This window comes from Dendrobates tinctorius, unplaced genomic scaffold, assembly GCF_039654945.1.
Source record: "Dendrobates tinctorius isolate UK_male_01 unplaced genomic scaffold, ASM3965494v1 ptg000036l, whole genome shotgun sequence".
NCBI classification, from domain to species: Eukaryota; Metazoa; Chordata; class Amphibia; order Anura; family Dendrobatidae; genus Dendrobates; species Dendrobates tinctorius.
The window spans coordinates 36,648,640-36,665,678 of NW_027361704.1; positions in this window are offsets into that span (position 1 = coordinate 36,648,640).

Consider the following 17,039-nt stretch of genomic DNA (forward strand, 5'->3'; position numbering starts at 1 on the left):
CCAGGTCCAAAATGTAACTCCCTCCCACAGATCCCAAAAGTAAAGCCCTTTTTTTTCTTTTTTGTTATTTATTTTTCAAATTTCCTCTTGTTGTTATGTTTGTTAATAAAAATTCTTTTGGTTCACAATACCTGTTTTTTTTATCTCTCTATTTAAACATGTGTGTATTGTTGAGTGAAGTATTAATGGGTGTTACAGTAAAGGTGTTTATTATTAAACTTACAGTCAAGTTGTTAGTATTAAAGTCAGCAAACATTACAGGTACATAACATTTCAGGTACATAACATTACAGGTCCATTTAACTTAGCGGCTTAAACCATTTTGTCTTGCCATGCCACATGTCCAATATCTGAAACAAAGTAGGCAGCAAATTTATCCTTCATTTTGTCAACTTCCACTGTTGTCCTCAGAGGGTGATATTGGTAATCCTGCAATGTGGTGTTAACAGGTTTCTCAAGTTCTAAGTTGGGTCGCTCTTTTGCCAGGATGTAATTGTGCAGAACAACACACGCTTTCACAACCTCAACAATTGTCTCTATTTTTAGATTGATAGCTGTTCCCTAAATGCGCCATTTAGATACCAGAAATCCCAAGGCACACTCCACAGTTCTTCGTGCCCTTGTCAGTTGGTAGTTGTAAACCCTTTTGGTGTGATTCAAGTCCCGACTTGAGTGTGGTTTTAAGAGGTTGGCACACATTTGAAACGCTTCATCCTTCAACCATACCAAACGGCATTGGCGGTCCTTCAGTGTTTGGAAGAGGTCGTGGCTGTGGAAAATTGAAATTATTCCCATACAAACGTTGGCCAATGTCAGAGTTTTTGAAAGTCTATGATTCATTTCCTCGTCCAAATGAGCCAACGTCCACAGCGACAAATGGACAGTCAGCATCTGCAATCACCATGAGAACAATGGAAAAGTATTTTTTGTAATTGAAATACTCGGATCCACTTCTAGCAGGTTTCATAATCTGAATGTGTTTGCCGTCCACAGCCCCCAACCAGTTAGGAAAATTACAAATGTCCTGCTATTTTGCAGCATTTCCAGCCAGAGTTAAGTTGTGGGTTGGGGGAGGAATTCTTCATGTAGAACATCACATAAAGCATGGCAGGTGTCTCCAAAAATCCCAGAAAGCATGGACACTCCAATCCGGAATTGAAAATGTAGAGATGATAAGGTATCTCCGGGAGCCAAGAACAGAAAATTGAAAAAAAAGTTAAGTACATGGCTTTTATAGCAATAATAATAATGACATCTGTTTGTTTTTCAAAATTGCGTATTTCAGGGTCACCAACAGACGTTCCTCTGCAGGAATTGCTCGACGTAGCTGTGTGTCCTGCCTGGTGATGGATCCTCGGACACATAGCGGCAAGTCATTGAAGCTCTGTTCCAACATTCTCGTGTACTCAAAAAACTTCTCCGGCTTTTCATTCAGCTCAGTGTACAAGCTCTTTCGGACTTCAACGATGGGGTGTTGCCAATAGCGACAACGGCGACTTCTCCGTCTTTCTCTTCTTCTTTCGTCTTCACTAGCAAAAGCAAAGGCAAGAGCCAATTTCAATGACAAATCAAAATGAACAAGGAAGCTCTCCATGCTAGGATCCTTCTTGAAGCTGGAAACAGCAGCAAAAGACGAGGATTTCATCTGCGCAGTGTGTCTATATATAGAAATCTCATGAGACACGCCCATTGGGTGTCTGGTGTCATATCGAACGCATGCGCATAAACAATGCAAAAGCATGCAAAAACGTATACAAACGCATGTATACGCAGCACTTTTTTCCATCATGCATAAGATGAAGTGGATAAAAAACGCTGAGTAAATATGCATTATGCATGCGTTTTTGCATGCGTTTGTGCATGTGGATGATATGCTGCGGAATCAAACGCTAATGTGAACCTAGTCTTAGGGCTCATACCTATTACCACCAAAAAAAAAAATCAGTCTGATGTTCACAAAAAGTGGGATGAGTGTCATGAAAGTGGCATGTGGCTTTCATGCAAGTACAATGCAATCAGTATGCAATGTGATTTTAACGTTATCTTTTATATAGAGTAATTCTCTGTCATTTAACGTTCATCTCAGTGTCTCTGCTGCCTGGCAGACTCAATGCTCAAATCATGCAACTGTTCAGGCTGCCAAGTAGATGTAGCAGAGCTAGACTCATCAAGTGACAAATGGATTGAATTGGTGACATCAAGCCCATGGCTTCGTAATGGAGAGGTGTCTGCAACTCACATATTCATTACTAGAGTTGAGCGATACCAGCCGATACTTGAAAATATCGGATCGGAATGGATCGGCCGATCTTAAAAAAAAGTATCGGTATCGCCGATTCCGATACCGGGAACCAATGCAAGTCAATGGGGCCAAAATATCGGAATTAAAAAAAACCCTTTCTTTCCTTGTAGGTTAATTCTACATGAAGAAAAACAACTAAGAATAATGTAGAATGTATTGTGGGAGGTGGAGGAGACATTAAAGCCATAGAGGTTTAGCCCAATCAAATGGAAAGCAGGAATTAAACTTTTTTTTTAAAGATGTTAGGAGTTACAAAGATATTGACTATGTTAGCCTCATTTATATTTTGCCAGACATGTATGTCTTCTTCTTCTTTCTTCTTTCTTCTTCTTTCTTATTCTTCTTCCTTTTTTTACCTTCTTCTTCTTCTTCTTATTCCTTTTTTTACATTCTTCTTCTTCTTCTTCCTTTTTTTACATTCTTCTACTTCCTTTTTTTACATTCTTCTTCTTCCTTTTTTTACATTCTTCTTCTTATTCCTTTTTTTACATTCTTCTTCTTCTTCCTTTTTTAAATTCTTCTACTTCCTTTTTTACATTCTTCTTCTTCTTCTTCTTCTTCTTCTTCTTCTTCTTCTTCTTCTTCTTCTTCCTTTTCTTACATTCTTCATATTCTTCTTATTCAACAATTATTATTCTACATATTCAGCTTCTTCATCTTCTTCCTATTCTTCTTCATCATATTCTTGTTTGTGTCAGGCATTCCTGTAGTTGTTATCTAGAAAAGTTAGAAGTTTACACCTTCCGTTCTGCCTGTCACAAAAGATTTACAACAGGATTTGTCCGCGTTCAGTTTGGCCTGCAGCAGCAGGCCTTTTCCAGGGGCACCACGAGGAGGAACGGACTCACCCCCATACACTGCTTAGTCTTCTTCTGCTTATAAATAAGATAATATCATTTGCTCAGAGTATTAGTCTTATGCTTAATGTTCTTCTGCTTTGTTTTTTTTATGCTTCTTTGTCTTCTCTCTCTTGTTGTTCTGCATCTTGGTGGTTGTCTTCCTGTTCTTTGTCCTCTTGAACCAGCTGACGGTACTGGCACCCGGAGGGGCAGCAGAAGGAACAAGAGCCAATGGCACTACCGAGGACCAGCTGACAGTGCTGGAACCCGGTTACTAAGCAGGAGGTACCTGTGCTACAAAGCACTACCAAGGACCAGCAGACGTTGCCGGAACTCGGATACCGAGATGGAGGCACCTAGGCCAAAGGCTCTGACGAGAACCAGCTGACGGTGCTGGAACCCGGAGGGGTAGCATAAGCTGCAAGAGCAAATGGAAATAGCGAGGACCAGCTGACAGTGCTGGCACCCGGAGGGGCAGCAGAAGGAATAAGAGCCAATGGCACAACCGAGGACCAGCTGACGGTGCTGGAACCCGGTTACTAAGCAGGAGGTACCTGTGCTACAAAGCACTACCAAGGACCAGCAGACGTTGCCGGAACTCGGATACCGAGATGGAGGCACCTAGGCCAAAGGCTCTGACGAGAACCAGCTGACGGTGCTGGAACCCGGAGGGGTAGCATAAGCTGCAAGAGCAAATGGAAATAGCGAGGACCAGCTGACAGTGCTGGCACCCGGAGGGGCAGCAGAAGGAATAAGAGCCAATGGCACAACCGAGGACCAGCTGACGGTGCTGGAACCCGGTTACTAAGCAGGAGGTACCTGTGCTACAAAGCACTACCAAGGACCAGCAGACGTTGCCGGAACTCGGATACCGAGATGGAGGCACCTAGGCCAAAGGCTCTGACGAGAACCAGCTGACGGTGCTGGAACCCGGAGGGGTATCAGAAGTTACCCCTGAAAAGAAAAGTTGGCATGCCGCAAGCTGGCCGCAGTTACCGAATCACACAGTCCTACAGGGAGTGCTTGTCCTACTGGCACTATGGAACAAGCCTTTCTTACCAGAACCCGCAGTCCACATAGGAAGCACCTAAACTGCTGGCACCCTAGCCTCGGCTAACCCAACCGCAACACGACATGGCAACTTGGGGTGGCAAACTGACATTGACACTTCCCAGAAACAGCAGGCAGGGCTGGAACCAAGCTGGGCAGGAGGGAGTACCCGTGCCAAAGTCAGTTATGAGCAGCAACTGGCGATGTTGGAGCCCAGGACAAGCACTTAGCAGGCTGAGGCCTGATGTGCTGTCAATTGGGAGGCAGCAGGACAGATTGCCATCAAAACAGCAGGGGAACAGCTGACGTTACTGAACCCCACAAACACAGGAGCTAGTGTTTTACTCTGTGAAGACGGCACTTCCGAGCAACAACTGGCTGTGTTGAAGCCCAGGGACAAGCACGGAGCAGGCTGAGGCTGCATTGAAGAAATTTTAAGATCGGTTGTAGACTACTAATTTGAACCAAGCTCCACTTAGGCCTGTGGCTTCACTGATTTTCGTATTTCCCCTGTCCTCCAACCCCGCCAGTTACAGCTCCGAAGTGGCGTCTGCACAATCCACACTTGTTCCTGTGTTACAGGTGTTCAGTCCGGTCAGTTAATCCCCTGATGTGTGTCCGGCAATGTCGCCTGCTCTGTCCACATTCCCATAATGGGAATGTGGACAGAGCAGGCGACATTGCCGGACACACATCAGGGGATTAACTGACCGGACTGAACACCTGTAACACAGGAACAAGTGTGGATTGTGCAGACGCCACTTCGGAGCTGTAACTGGCAGGGTTGGAGGACAGGGGAAATACGAGAGACAGTGGAGCCACAGGCCTAATTGGAGCACGGTTAAAAATCAGTAGTGGTACGACTGTGTAGGCAGCAGGAGACTTTGCCATCCACACAGCAGGGGATCAGCTGACATTACTGAACCCCACTGAGACACGGGAGCAAGTATCTCTTTCCGTGTGGACGGCACTTCCGAACTACAACTGACTGTGTTGAAGCCCAGGAAATAGGAGGGTGTAGGCAGAGGCCTACTGTATTTTGAATGAGGTGACAGCAGGAGAGACTGCCATCCACACAGCAGGGGATCAGCTGACATTACTGAACCCCACTGAGACACGGGAGCAAGTATCTCTTTCCATGTGGACGGCACTTCCGAACTACAACTGGCTGTGTTGAAGCCCAGGAAATAGGAGGGTGTAGGCAGAGGCCTACTGTATTTTGAATGAGGTGACAGCAGGAGAGACTGCCATCCACACAGCAGGGGATCAGCTGACATTACTGAACCCCACTGAGACACGGGAGCAAGTATCTCTTTCCGTGTGGACGGCACTTCCGAACTACAACTGGCTGTGTTGAAGCCCAGGAAATAGGAGGGTGTAGGCAGAGGCCTACTGTATTTTGAATGAGGTGACAGCAGGAGAGACTGCCATCCACACAGCAGGGGATCAGCTGACATTACTGAACCCCACTGAGACACGGGAGCAAGTATCTCTTTCCGTGTGGACGGCACTTCCGAACTACAACTGGCTGTGTTGAAGCCCAGGAAATAGGAGGGTGTAGGCAGAGGCCTACTGTATTTTGAATGAGGTGACAGCAGGAGAGACTGCCATCCACACAGCAGGGGATCAGCTGACATTACTGAACCCCACTGAGACACGGGAGCAAGTATCTCTTTCCGTGTGGACGGCACTTCAGAACTACAACTGGCTGTGTTGAAGCCCAGGAAATAGGAGGGTGTAGGCAGAGGCCTACTGTATTTTGAATGAGGTGACAGCAGGAGAGACTGCCATCCACACAGCAGGGGATCAGCTGACATTACTGAACCCCACTGAGACACGGGAGCAAGTATCTCTTTCCGTGTGGACGGCACTTCCGAACTACAACTGGCTGTGTTGAAGCCCAGGAAATAGGAGGGTGTAGGCAGAGGCCTACTGTATTTTGAATGAGGTGACAGCAGGAGAGACTGCCATCCACACAGCAGGGGATCAGCTGACATTACTGAACCCCTCTGAGACACGGGAGCAAGTATCTCTTTCCGTGTGGACGGCACTTCCGAACTACAACTGGCTGTGTTGAAGTCCAGGAAATAGGAGGGTGTAGGCAGAGGCCTACTGTATTTTGAATGAGGTTACAGCAGGAGAGACTGCCATCCACACAGCAGGGGATCAGCTGACGTTACTGAACCCCACTGAGACACGGGAGCAAGTATCTCTTTCCGTGTGGACGGCACTTCCGAACTACAACTGCCTGTGTTGAAGCCCAGAAAATAGGAGGGTGTAGGCAGAGGCCTACTGTATTTTGAATGAGGTGACAGCAGGAGAGACTGCCATCCACACAGCAGGGGATCAGCTGACGTTACTGAACCCCACTGAGACACGGGAGCAAGTATCTCTTTCCGTGTGGACGGCACTTCCGAACTACAACTGGCTGTGTTGAAGCCCAGGAAATAGGAGGGTGTAGGCAGAGGCCTACTGTATTTCAAATGAGGTTACAGCAGGAGAGACTGCCATCCACACAGCAGGGGATCAGCTGACGTTACTGAACCCCACTGAGACACGGGAGCAAGTATCTCTTTCCGTGTGGACGGCACTTCCGAACTACAACTGCCTGTGTTGAAGCCCAGAAAATAGGAGGGTGTAGGCAGAGGCCTACTGTATTTTGAATGAGGTGACAGCAGGAGAGACTGCCATCCACACAGCAGGGGATCAGCTGACATTACTGAACCCCACTGAGACACGGGAGCAAGTATCTCTTTCCGTGTGGACGGCACTTCCGAACTACAACTGGCTGTGTTGAAGCCCAGGAAATAGGAGGGTGTAGGCAGAGGCCTACTGTATTTCAAATTAGGTTACAGCAGGAGAGACTGCCATCCACACAGCAGGGGATCAGCTGACGTTACTGAACCCCACTGAGACACGGGAGCAAGTATCTCTTTCCGTGTGGACGGCACTTCCGAACTACAACTGGCTGTGTTGAAGCCCAGGAAATAGGACGGTGTAGGCAGAGGCCTACTGTATTTTGAATGAGGTGACAGCAGGAGAGACTGCCATCCACACAGCAGGGGATCAGCTGACATTACTGAACCCCACTGAGACACGGGAGCAAGTATCTCTTTCCGTGTGGACGGCACTTCCGAACTACAACTGGCTGTGTTGAAGCCCAGGAAATAGGAGGGTGTAGGCAGAGGCCTACTGTATTTTGAATGAGTTTACAGCAGGAGAGACTGCCATCCACACAGCAGGGGATCAGCTGACGTTACTGAACCCCACTGAGACACGGGAGCAAGTATCTCTTTCCGTGTGGACGGCACTTCCGAACTACAACTGGCTGTGTTGAAGCCCAGGAAATAGGAGGGTGTAGGCAGAGGCCTACTGTATTTTAAATGAGTTTACAGCAGGAGAGACTGCCATCCACACAGCAGGGGATCAGCTGACGTTACTGAACCCCACTGAGACACGGGAGCAAGTATCTCTTTCCGTGTGGACGGCACTTCCGAACTACAACTGGCTGTGTTGAAGCCCAGGAAATAGGAGGGTGTAGGCAGAGGCCTACTGTATTTTGAATGAGTTTACAGCAGAAGAGACTGCGATCCACACAGCAGGGGATCAGCTGACATTACTGAACCCCACTGAGACACGGGAGCAAGTATCTCTTTCCGTGTGGACGGCACTTCCGAACTACAACTGGCTGTGTTGAAGCCCAGGAAATAGGAGGGTGTAGGCAGAGGCCTACTGTCTTTGTAATGCGGAGACAGCAGGAGAGACTGCCATCCACACAGCAGGGGATCAGCTGACATTACTGAACCCCACTGAGACACGGGAGCAAGTATCTCTTTCCGTGTGGACGGCACTTCCGAACTACAACTGGCTGTGTTGAAGCCCAGGAAATAGGAGGGTGTAGGCAGAGGCCTACTGTATTTTGAATGAGTTTACAGCAGAAGAGACTGCCATCCACACAGCAGGGGATCAGCTGACATTACTGAACCCCACTGAGACACGGGAGCAAGTATCTCTTTCCGTGTGGACGGCACTTCCGAACTACAACTGGCTGTGTTGAAGCCCAGGAAATAGGAGGGTGTAGGCAGAGGCCTACTGTCTTTGTAATGCGGAGACAGCAGGAGAGACTGCCATCTCCACAGCAGGGGATCAGCTGGCAATGATGAACCCCACTAACACTTGAACGAATGTGTTTGGCTCTGTGGAGACGACACTTCTGAACACCAACTGACGCTGTTGGAGCCCAGGATTAGGCGAGGAGCAGGCTGTGGCCTACTGGATTTTGGCAGGTGAAGGCAGCAGGAGACTTGCCATCTCCACAGCAGGGGAACAGCTGGCAGTGCTGAACCCCACTAACACTCTAACGAAGGTGTTTGGCTCTGTGGAGACGACACTTCTGAACACCAACTGACGCTGTTGGAGCCCAGGATTAGGCGAGGAGCAGGCTGGGGCCTACTGGATTTTGGCAGGTGAAGGCAGCAGGAGACTTGCCATCTCCACAGCAGGGGAACAGCTGGCAGTGCTGAACCCCACTAACACTCTAACGAATGTGTTTGGCTCTGTGGAGACGACACTTCTGAACACCAACTGACGCTGTTGGAGCCCAGGATTAGGCGAGGAGCAGGCTGTGGCCTACTGGATTTTGGCAGGTGAAGGCAGCAGGAGACTTGCCATCTCCACAGCAGGGGAACAGCTGGCAGTGCTGAACCCCACTAACACTCTAACGAAGGTGTTTGGCTCTGTGGAGACGACACTTGTGAACACCAACTGACGCTGTTGGAGCCCAGGATTAGGCGAGGAGCAGGCTGGGGCCTACTGGATTTTGGCAGGTGAAGGCAGCAGGAGACTTGCCATCTCCACAGCAGGGGAACAGCTGGCAGTGCTGAACCCCACTAACACTCTAACGAAGGTGTTTGGCTCTGTGGAGACGACACTTCTGAACACCAACTGACGCTGTTGGAGCCCAGGATTAGGCGAGGAGCAGGCTGGGGCCTACTGGATTTTGGCAGGTGAAGGCAGCAGGAGACTTGCCATCTCCACAGCAGGGGAACAGCTGGCAGTGCTGAACCCCACTAACACTCGAACAAATGTGTTTGGCTCTGTGGAGACGACACTTCTGAACACCAACTGACGCTGTTGGAGCCCAGGATTAGGCGAGGAGCAGGCTGGGGCCTACTGGATTTTGGCAGGTGAAGGCAGCAGTAGACTTGCCATCTCCACAGCAGGGGAACAGCTGGCAGTGCTGAACCCCACTAACACTCTAACGAAGGTGTTTGGCTCTGTGGAGACGACACTTCTGAACACCAACTGACGCTGTTGGAGCCCAGGATTAGGCGAGGAGCAGGCTGTGGCCTACTGGATTTTGGCAGGTGAAGGCAGCAGGAGACTTGCCATCTCCACAGCAGGGGAACAGCTGGCAGTGCTGAACCCCACTAACACTCTAACGAAGGTGTTTGGCTCTGTGGAGACGACACTTCTGAACACCAACTGACGCTGTTGGAGCCCAGGATTAGGCGAGGAGCAGGCTGGGGCCTACTGGATTTTGGCAGGTGAAGGCAGCAGGAGACTTGCCATCTCCACAGCAGGGGAACAGCTGGCAGTGCTGAACCCCACTAACACTCGAACGAATGTGTTTGGCTCTGTGGAGACGACACTTCTGAACACCAACTGACGCTGTTGGAGCCCAGGATTAGGCGAGGAGCAGGCTGGGGCCTACTGGATTTTGGCAGGTGAAGGCAGCAGGAGACTTGCCATCTCCACAGCAGGGGAACAGCTGGCAGTGCTGAACCCCACTAACACTCGAACAAATGTGTTTGGCTCTGTGGAGACGACACTTCTGAACACCAACTGACGCTGTTGGAGCCCAGGATTAGGCGAGGAGCAGGCTGGGGCCTACTGGATTTTGGCAGGTGAAGGCAGCAGTAGACTTGCCATCTCCACAGCAGGGGAACAGCTGGCAGTGCTGAACCCCACTAACACTCTAACGAAGGTGTTTGGCTCTGTGGAGACGACACTTCTGAACACCAACTGACGCTGTTGGAGCCCAGGATTAGGCGAGGAGCAGGCTGTGGCCTACTGGATTTTGGCAGGTGAAGGCAGCAGGAGACTTGCCATCTCCACAGCAGGGGAACAGCTGGCAGTGCTGAACCCCACTAACACTCTAACGAAGGTGTTTGGCTCTGTGGAGACGACACTTCTGAACACCAACTGACGCTGTTGGAGCCCAGGATTAGGCGAGGAGCAGGCTGGGGCCTACTGGATTTTGGCAGGTGAAGGCAGCAGGAGACTTGCCATCTCCACAGCAGGGGAACAGCTGGCAGTGCTGAACCCCACTAACACTCTAACGAATGTGTTTGGCTCTGTGGAGACGACACTTCTGAACACCAACTGACGCTGTTGGAGCCCAGGATTAGGCGAGGAGCAGGCTGTGGCCTACTGGATTTTGGCAGGTGAAGGCAGCAGGAGACTTGCCATCTCCACAGCAGGGGAACAGCTGGCAGTGCTGAACCCCACTAACACTCTAACGAATGTGTTTGGCTCTGTGGAGACGACACTTCTGAACACCAACTGACACTGTTGGAGCCCAGGATTAGGCGAGGAGCATGCTGTGGCCTACTGGATTTTGGCAGGTGAAGGCAGCAGGAGACTTGCCATCTCCACAGCAGGGGAACAGCTGGCAGTGCTGAACCCCACTAACACTCTAACGAATGTGTTTGGTTCTGTGGAGACGACACTTCTGAACACCAACTGACGCTGTTGGAGCCCAGGATTACGCATGCCGCATGCAGAGGCCAATGGGCAGCGGTTTTTATGGAGGTTGTGGACTACTACTGATTCTAACCATGCTCCACTTAGGCCTCTGGCTCCACTGTCTCTACTATTTACCCTGGCCTCCAACCCCGCCAGCTACATCTCTGAAGTGGCGTCAGCACAATCTACACTTGTTCCTGTGTTACTGGTGCTCAGTCCCGTCAGTTGATCCCCTGATGTTTGTCCGGCAAGTTCGCCAGCTCTGTCCTCATTCCCACTACTGGTTATGGGAATGTGGACAGAGCAGGAGACCTTGCCGGACACACATCAGGGGATAAACTGATGGGACTGAGCCACAGGAACACAGGAACAAGTGTAGATTGTGCTGACGCCACTTCAGAGATGTAGATGGCGGGGTTGGAGGTCAGGGGAAATAGTAGAGACAGTGGAGCCAGAGACCTAAGTTGGGCACGGTTAAAAATCAGTAGTGGTTTGAATGTTGATGGAGCTGGTGACTTTGCCGTCCACACAGCAGGGGATCAGCTGGCATTACTGAACCCCACTAACACAGGAGCTAGTGTGTTTCTCTGTGCAGACGACACATCTGAGCGACAACTGGCTGTGTTGAAGCAAAGGGATTATAGTTCAGGTGGTAGAAAAATGAACACACCAGCAGACCTGGATACAGTTGCCAACCACTAATTTAGTCTGTAAGAGGAATGTCAAAGTCTTTGGAGATCCAGGCCTTGTTCATTTTCAGAAAAGTCAGCCGGTCAACATTATCGGAAGATAGTCGCGTGCGACGGTCTGTTAGTACACCACCTGCGGCACTAAAGACACGTTCCGATAATACACTGGCAGCAGGGCAAGCCAGCACCTCCAATGCATACTGGCTAAGCTCTGGCCATGTATCCAGCTTAGAGACCCAAAACTTGAAGGGGGAAGAGCCATCTGGGAGTACAGCGACAGGGCAAGACATGTAGGCTGACACCATCTGACGGAAGCGTTGCCTCCTGCTGACTCGAGGCGTCGCTGATGGTGTAGACAATTGTGGTGGACACACAAAACTTTGCCACATTTGGGCCATAGTGGTCTTGCCTTGTGCTGCGGCGCTGCCTCTGCTCCCTCTTTGTGCAGAGTTTCCTCCACTGCCTCGACGCACAGAGCTGCTTTGTAAAGCACTAGCAACAATGCTGTCGGGTGGAATGGAAAACATTATGGACTGCACCAGTGACTCTTCGTACTCCCGCATTTTACGCTCCCGGTTCAACGTTGGTATGAGCCTTTGTACGCTGTCCCGGTAGCGAGGATCTAGGAGGGTGTACACCCAATAATCAGCCGAGACGAGAATGTGGGCGATGCGGCGGTCGTTTCTCAGGCACTGCAGCATGAAATCAACCATGTGCTGCAGACTCCCAACTGCCAAAGAACCGCTGTCCCCTGTTTGAGGCGTGACCTCGGCCTGCTCTGCATCACCCCACCCTCGCTGTACATACTGAGTAGAGGTTTGTGTACCTCCCTCCTCTGGAGAGATGTCTTCCTCCTCCATCGACTCCTCCTCATCCTCCTCACAAAGTGTCCCCTGCCTAGGCCTTTGTGAGGAAACACGTAGCGCAGACTGTCCAGAAGTCATGCTGACTAGTGCATCATCTGAACTCGCCATCCGCGTGGATTCATCGAAGGCACGCAAAACGAGGCAGATGTCCTTCATAGAGGCCCACTCAATGGTGCTGAAGTGTGAACGGCGCACAGTGCGACTTGTTTGCGCCTGATGCAGCTGGTACTCCATGACTGCTGCCTGCTGCTCACACAACCGCTCCAACATATGTAACGTTGAATTCCACCGGGTGGGTAGGTCACATATGATGCGATGTTCCGGAAGGCCAAATCGTCGCTGCAGAGCAGCGAGGCGCGATCTTGCCGTGCTGGAACGTCGCAAGTGAGCGCACTCTATGCGGACCTTGTGCAACAGTGCAGCAAGATCCGGATAGTCCCTCAGAAAGCTCTGCACGACCAAGTTAAGAACATGTGCCAGACATGGGATGTGTGTGAGGTTGCCTAGGCCAAGAGCTGCCACCAGATTTCGGCCATTGTCACACACTACCAAGCCCGGCTGGAGATTCGCTGGCCCAAACCACACATCGCTCTCCAGCTTGATAGCATTCCAGAGCTCCTGCGCTGTGTGGCTTCGATTCCCCAAAGAAATTAATTTGAGTACAGCCTGTTGACGTTTGGCCACGGCTGTGCTCATATCGGTCGTAACAGGCTCCTGCTCTGCTGTTTCTGAGGAACTTGAGTAGGAGGAGGAGTCTATGTGTACAGACTGGAGTCCTGCAATCCGTGGCGTTGGAAGAAGACGTACAGCGCCACTCTCCAGATCCGTACCCGGCTCCACAACATTGACCCAGTGGGCAGTGAGGGAAAGGTATCGTCCCTGTCCATGGTTACTGGTCCACGCATCGGTGGTCAGGTGGACCTTGCTACTAACGGCGTTTAGTAGCGCATGTTTTATTTTGCCCTCAACATGTTTCTGCAGGGCAGGGACGGCTTGCCTGCTGAAATAAAAGCGGCTGGGCACGTTGTATTGGGGGACTGCCAATGCCATTAAGTCCCGGAAGGTGTCAGTGTCCACCAGCCTGAATGACAGCATTTCAACTGCCAGAAGTTTGGCAATGCCAGCATTCAGAGACTGTGCTCGGGGATGGTTTGCCGAGTAAGGGCGCCTTTTATCCCATGCCTGTGCTACCGATGGCTGTGATGGATGGGAACGTGCTGCTATGGGTGTAATCTGACAGGGTCTCCGGACAACAGTGGCAGAGGTTCTTCCTTGGCGATCCTGTGAGGAAGCCGAACCAGCAGTGTGTGAGCTGGAGGAAGAGGGCCCAACACGAACTGAAGAGGTGGTAGGTGGTGCTGTACGTTGGCCTACGTCTTCAGGGTGTCTCTGCAACTCCAACTCGTGCTTGGTGCGCACATGTTTCCACATATTTGTGGTATTGAGGTTGCTGACATTTCTCCCTCTTTTGACTCTCTGATGACACAGCTTGCATTTGACAAAGCAAATGTCATCTGCAACTGTGTCAAAAAAGGACCACGCACTGCAACTCTTGTGAGCGCCCGGTTTGCCTTTGGAAGGAGGAATGCTCCTAACGGGTGCCGAAGTGGAGGGTACAGGCAACCAAGTCTTCCCCCTCCCTCTGCCTCCTGTTTTGGCTGGTAGGGGAATCTCTTCCTCCGAGCTGCTCCCACCACCTTCCTGTTGCTCACGCCATGATGGGTCAAGGACCTCATCATCTTCCCTCCCCTCTTCAAACAGCTGCTTCTCCGGGGTTGTCTCGCCAGCACCGTACGCACCAGAAAGTGGCAACTGAGTCTCGTCATCATCTGATGCGTACTGAGGTGTGCTGACCATAGGCACTGGCCCACTCGCCTCTTCAGATTCAGAGGGACAAAGAAGTTGCGCATCACTGCATACTCCCTCTTCTTCACATTCAGGAATGCTGCTTGGCTGGCCCCCTCTTTCCAAGCCAACAGATTCCGAGAACAGAAGTAGAGACTGTGATGGCTCCTGTCCATGTCTCTCTGACTGCCTGGGCACTTTGGCAGGTGGTGAAGAGACAGATGGTTGCTCTTCGGTGCTCTGACCCTGAGAGGATGCGGAAGTAATTGAAGTCGATGCGTTAGCTGCCATCCATCCGACAACGGCTTCAATTTGTTCCTCCCGCAGCAGTGGGGTACGTTGAGGTCCTACAAAGCTGCGCATAAAGGACTGTTGCCTGCTAAAACTGGGGGATGCTGATCCACTGGTGCCCGCAGCAGGCCCAGAATCCCCATGTCCTCTACCTGTAGAATCCCCACGTCCTCTCCCTGCAGAATCCCCACGTCCTCTCCCTGCTGAAACTCCACGCCCACGCCCACGCCCACGCGCCTTACTCCCTGCCTTCTTCATCTTGCAAGACTGCTTAAGATAGGCAAAAAAGTACAAAGGGGGGCCTTAGTGTGCTTATTCCTGAACAGCTGGTTACAGGTACAAGAAACACTAATTTTATGAAGTGTGTGTGTGTGTGGACTAGACTTTAATAGGAGCTGATGTGGCCTACACAAGTTCAAAATGTAGTGTTTGGTGAACTTTTTTTGTGGTTTCTTTGTTGGAAACAAACTCAAAGTATGTGAACAAAGAATTGAAACTGATAGTATCACCAACTTTTTGGAGCTATTACAATGCAGGCAGGTAACCTACAATGCAAAAGATGAGGCTCCAAAAAAATTGGGTAATACTAATCTGGCTGCGCCGGCAGGGCACAAGCCAGAAAAAAAGGCTCCTCTATCTACTCCTATATAGTGTTTGCAACCAACCAATGTTGATGGATACGGATGGATGCACACTAATAGGAGAAGAAAAAATGAGCTGCACTCAAAGACAAATATGTGTGAGGCAGTGACGCACGTTGAGCGTCCTACAACCAGACGTAGCTGCAGGACACTCTACTCAGCGTGAGCTGCACTCACACACAGTCAGAGGCCTCTCAGACAGCCGTCAACAGTGCAGCTAAGTGGGCACTGGCACTGACAGGCTGCAGAAAGGCTCCGCTGTGTACTCCTTTATAGTGTTTGCAACCACCGTAGATGGAGACGGATGGATGCACACTAATAGAAGAAAAAATGAGCTGCACTCAAATAAAAATATGTGTGAGGCACTGACGCACGCTGAGCGTCCTACAGCCAGACGTAGCTGCAGGACACACTACTCAGCGTGAGCTGCACTCACACACAGTCAGAGACCTCTCAGACAGCCGTGAACAGTGCAGCAAAGTGAACACTAGCACTGAAAGGCTGCAGAAATGCTCCGCTGTCTACTACTAGTGTTTGCAACCAACGTATATGGATACGGATGGAAGCACACTAGATTGAAATTATGTAAAAAATGCAGCTCAAAAAATAAAAGATGTATGAGGCAGCAGTGATCACACTGGGTGGCCTACAGCCTGACGTGGCTGCAGGACCCACTCCACAGCGTGAGCTGCACTCACACAGCCCTTGCAGACAGCTGTGAACACTGCTGCTAGGGCAAAGAAGGCTACAGTGGTGGTTTATGTAGCCTGGGTAAAGCACTGGATGTTTGGTGGAATCGCTATTTCTAACTGTCCCTCACAGTCTTCTACAGCAGCCTGTCCCTAACTGAATTCACAGTAGAGTGACCAGAAATGGCGGCTGCGGTGGCTTTTATAGTGCATCATGACATCATTTCGGCAGCCAATCACAGCCATGCCAATAGTTAACATGCCTACATGCCTAACAGGATGTGCCCACACTTCGGAGGATTCCCATTGGCTTAATCAAAGCAAGCAGGCTCATAGCATGATGGGAACTTCCTATTCCGATTCCGATTCCGGAATCCGATATGACAAAAGTATCGGAACTAAGTATCGGAATTCCGATACCGCTAATATCGGCCGATACCCGATACTTGCGGTATCGGAATGCTCAACACTATTCATTACTAGTCATATAGTTATACAGTAAATAAACACACAGCAAGTATAAAGTCTTTTATTTGAAATAAAACACTCCTTTTTTATTTAAAAATAACAAACTCACCAGTTATACTCACCTAACACCCATTACACTGAAGCCCTCATTTCTGTAATAAAACAAAAATATAAAACAATATCCCTCACATGTCCATCACGTGTCCATCATTCTGTTCCACGCCATAATCCAAGTCTGTGGATTAGTAGTTATCAATCTGGACGGTGCTAAAATGTGACCGTACAGGCTGAGAACCACTGATGAATGAGTGAGTAGCATGACATCTACAAGGTTACTACCAGTCACTGAGGCTGCGTCCCTGGCAGGTCCAATGAGCTGCAGTGACCTCGATGAGATGCCTGCTAGCACAGTGAGAAAAAACCTCATGGTGCAGAGGTGAGATCACCTCCGTTCACAAGGAAAATTTCACTGCCATGAAACTGAACTGCGATGAACTTGCCTCCGCACCGTAAGACATTTTCTCTCTGTGCTAGCAGTGATCTCACCGAAGTTATCGCAATTCATTTGCCTGGCTGGGTACACAGCCCCCATGATGGCAGTAACCTCAATGA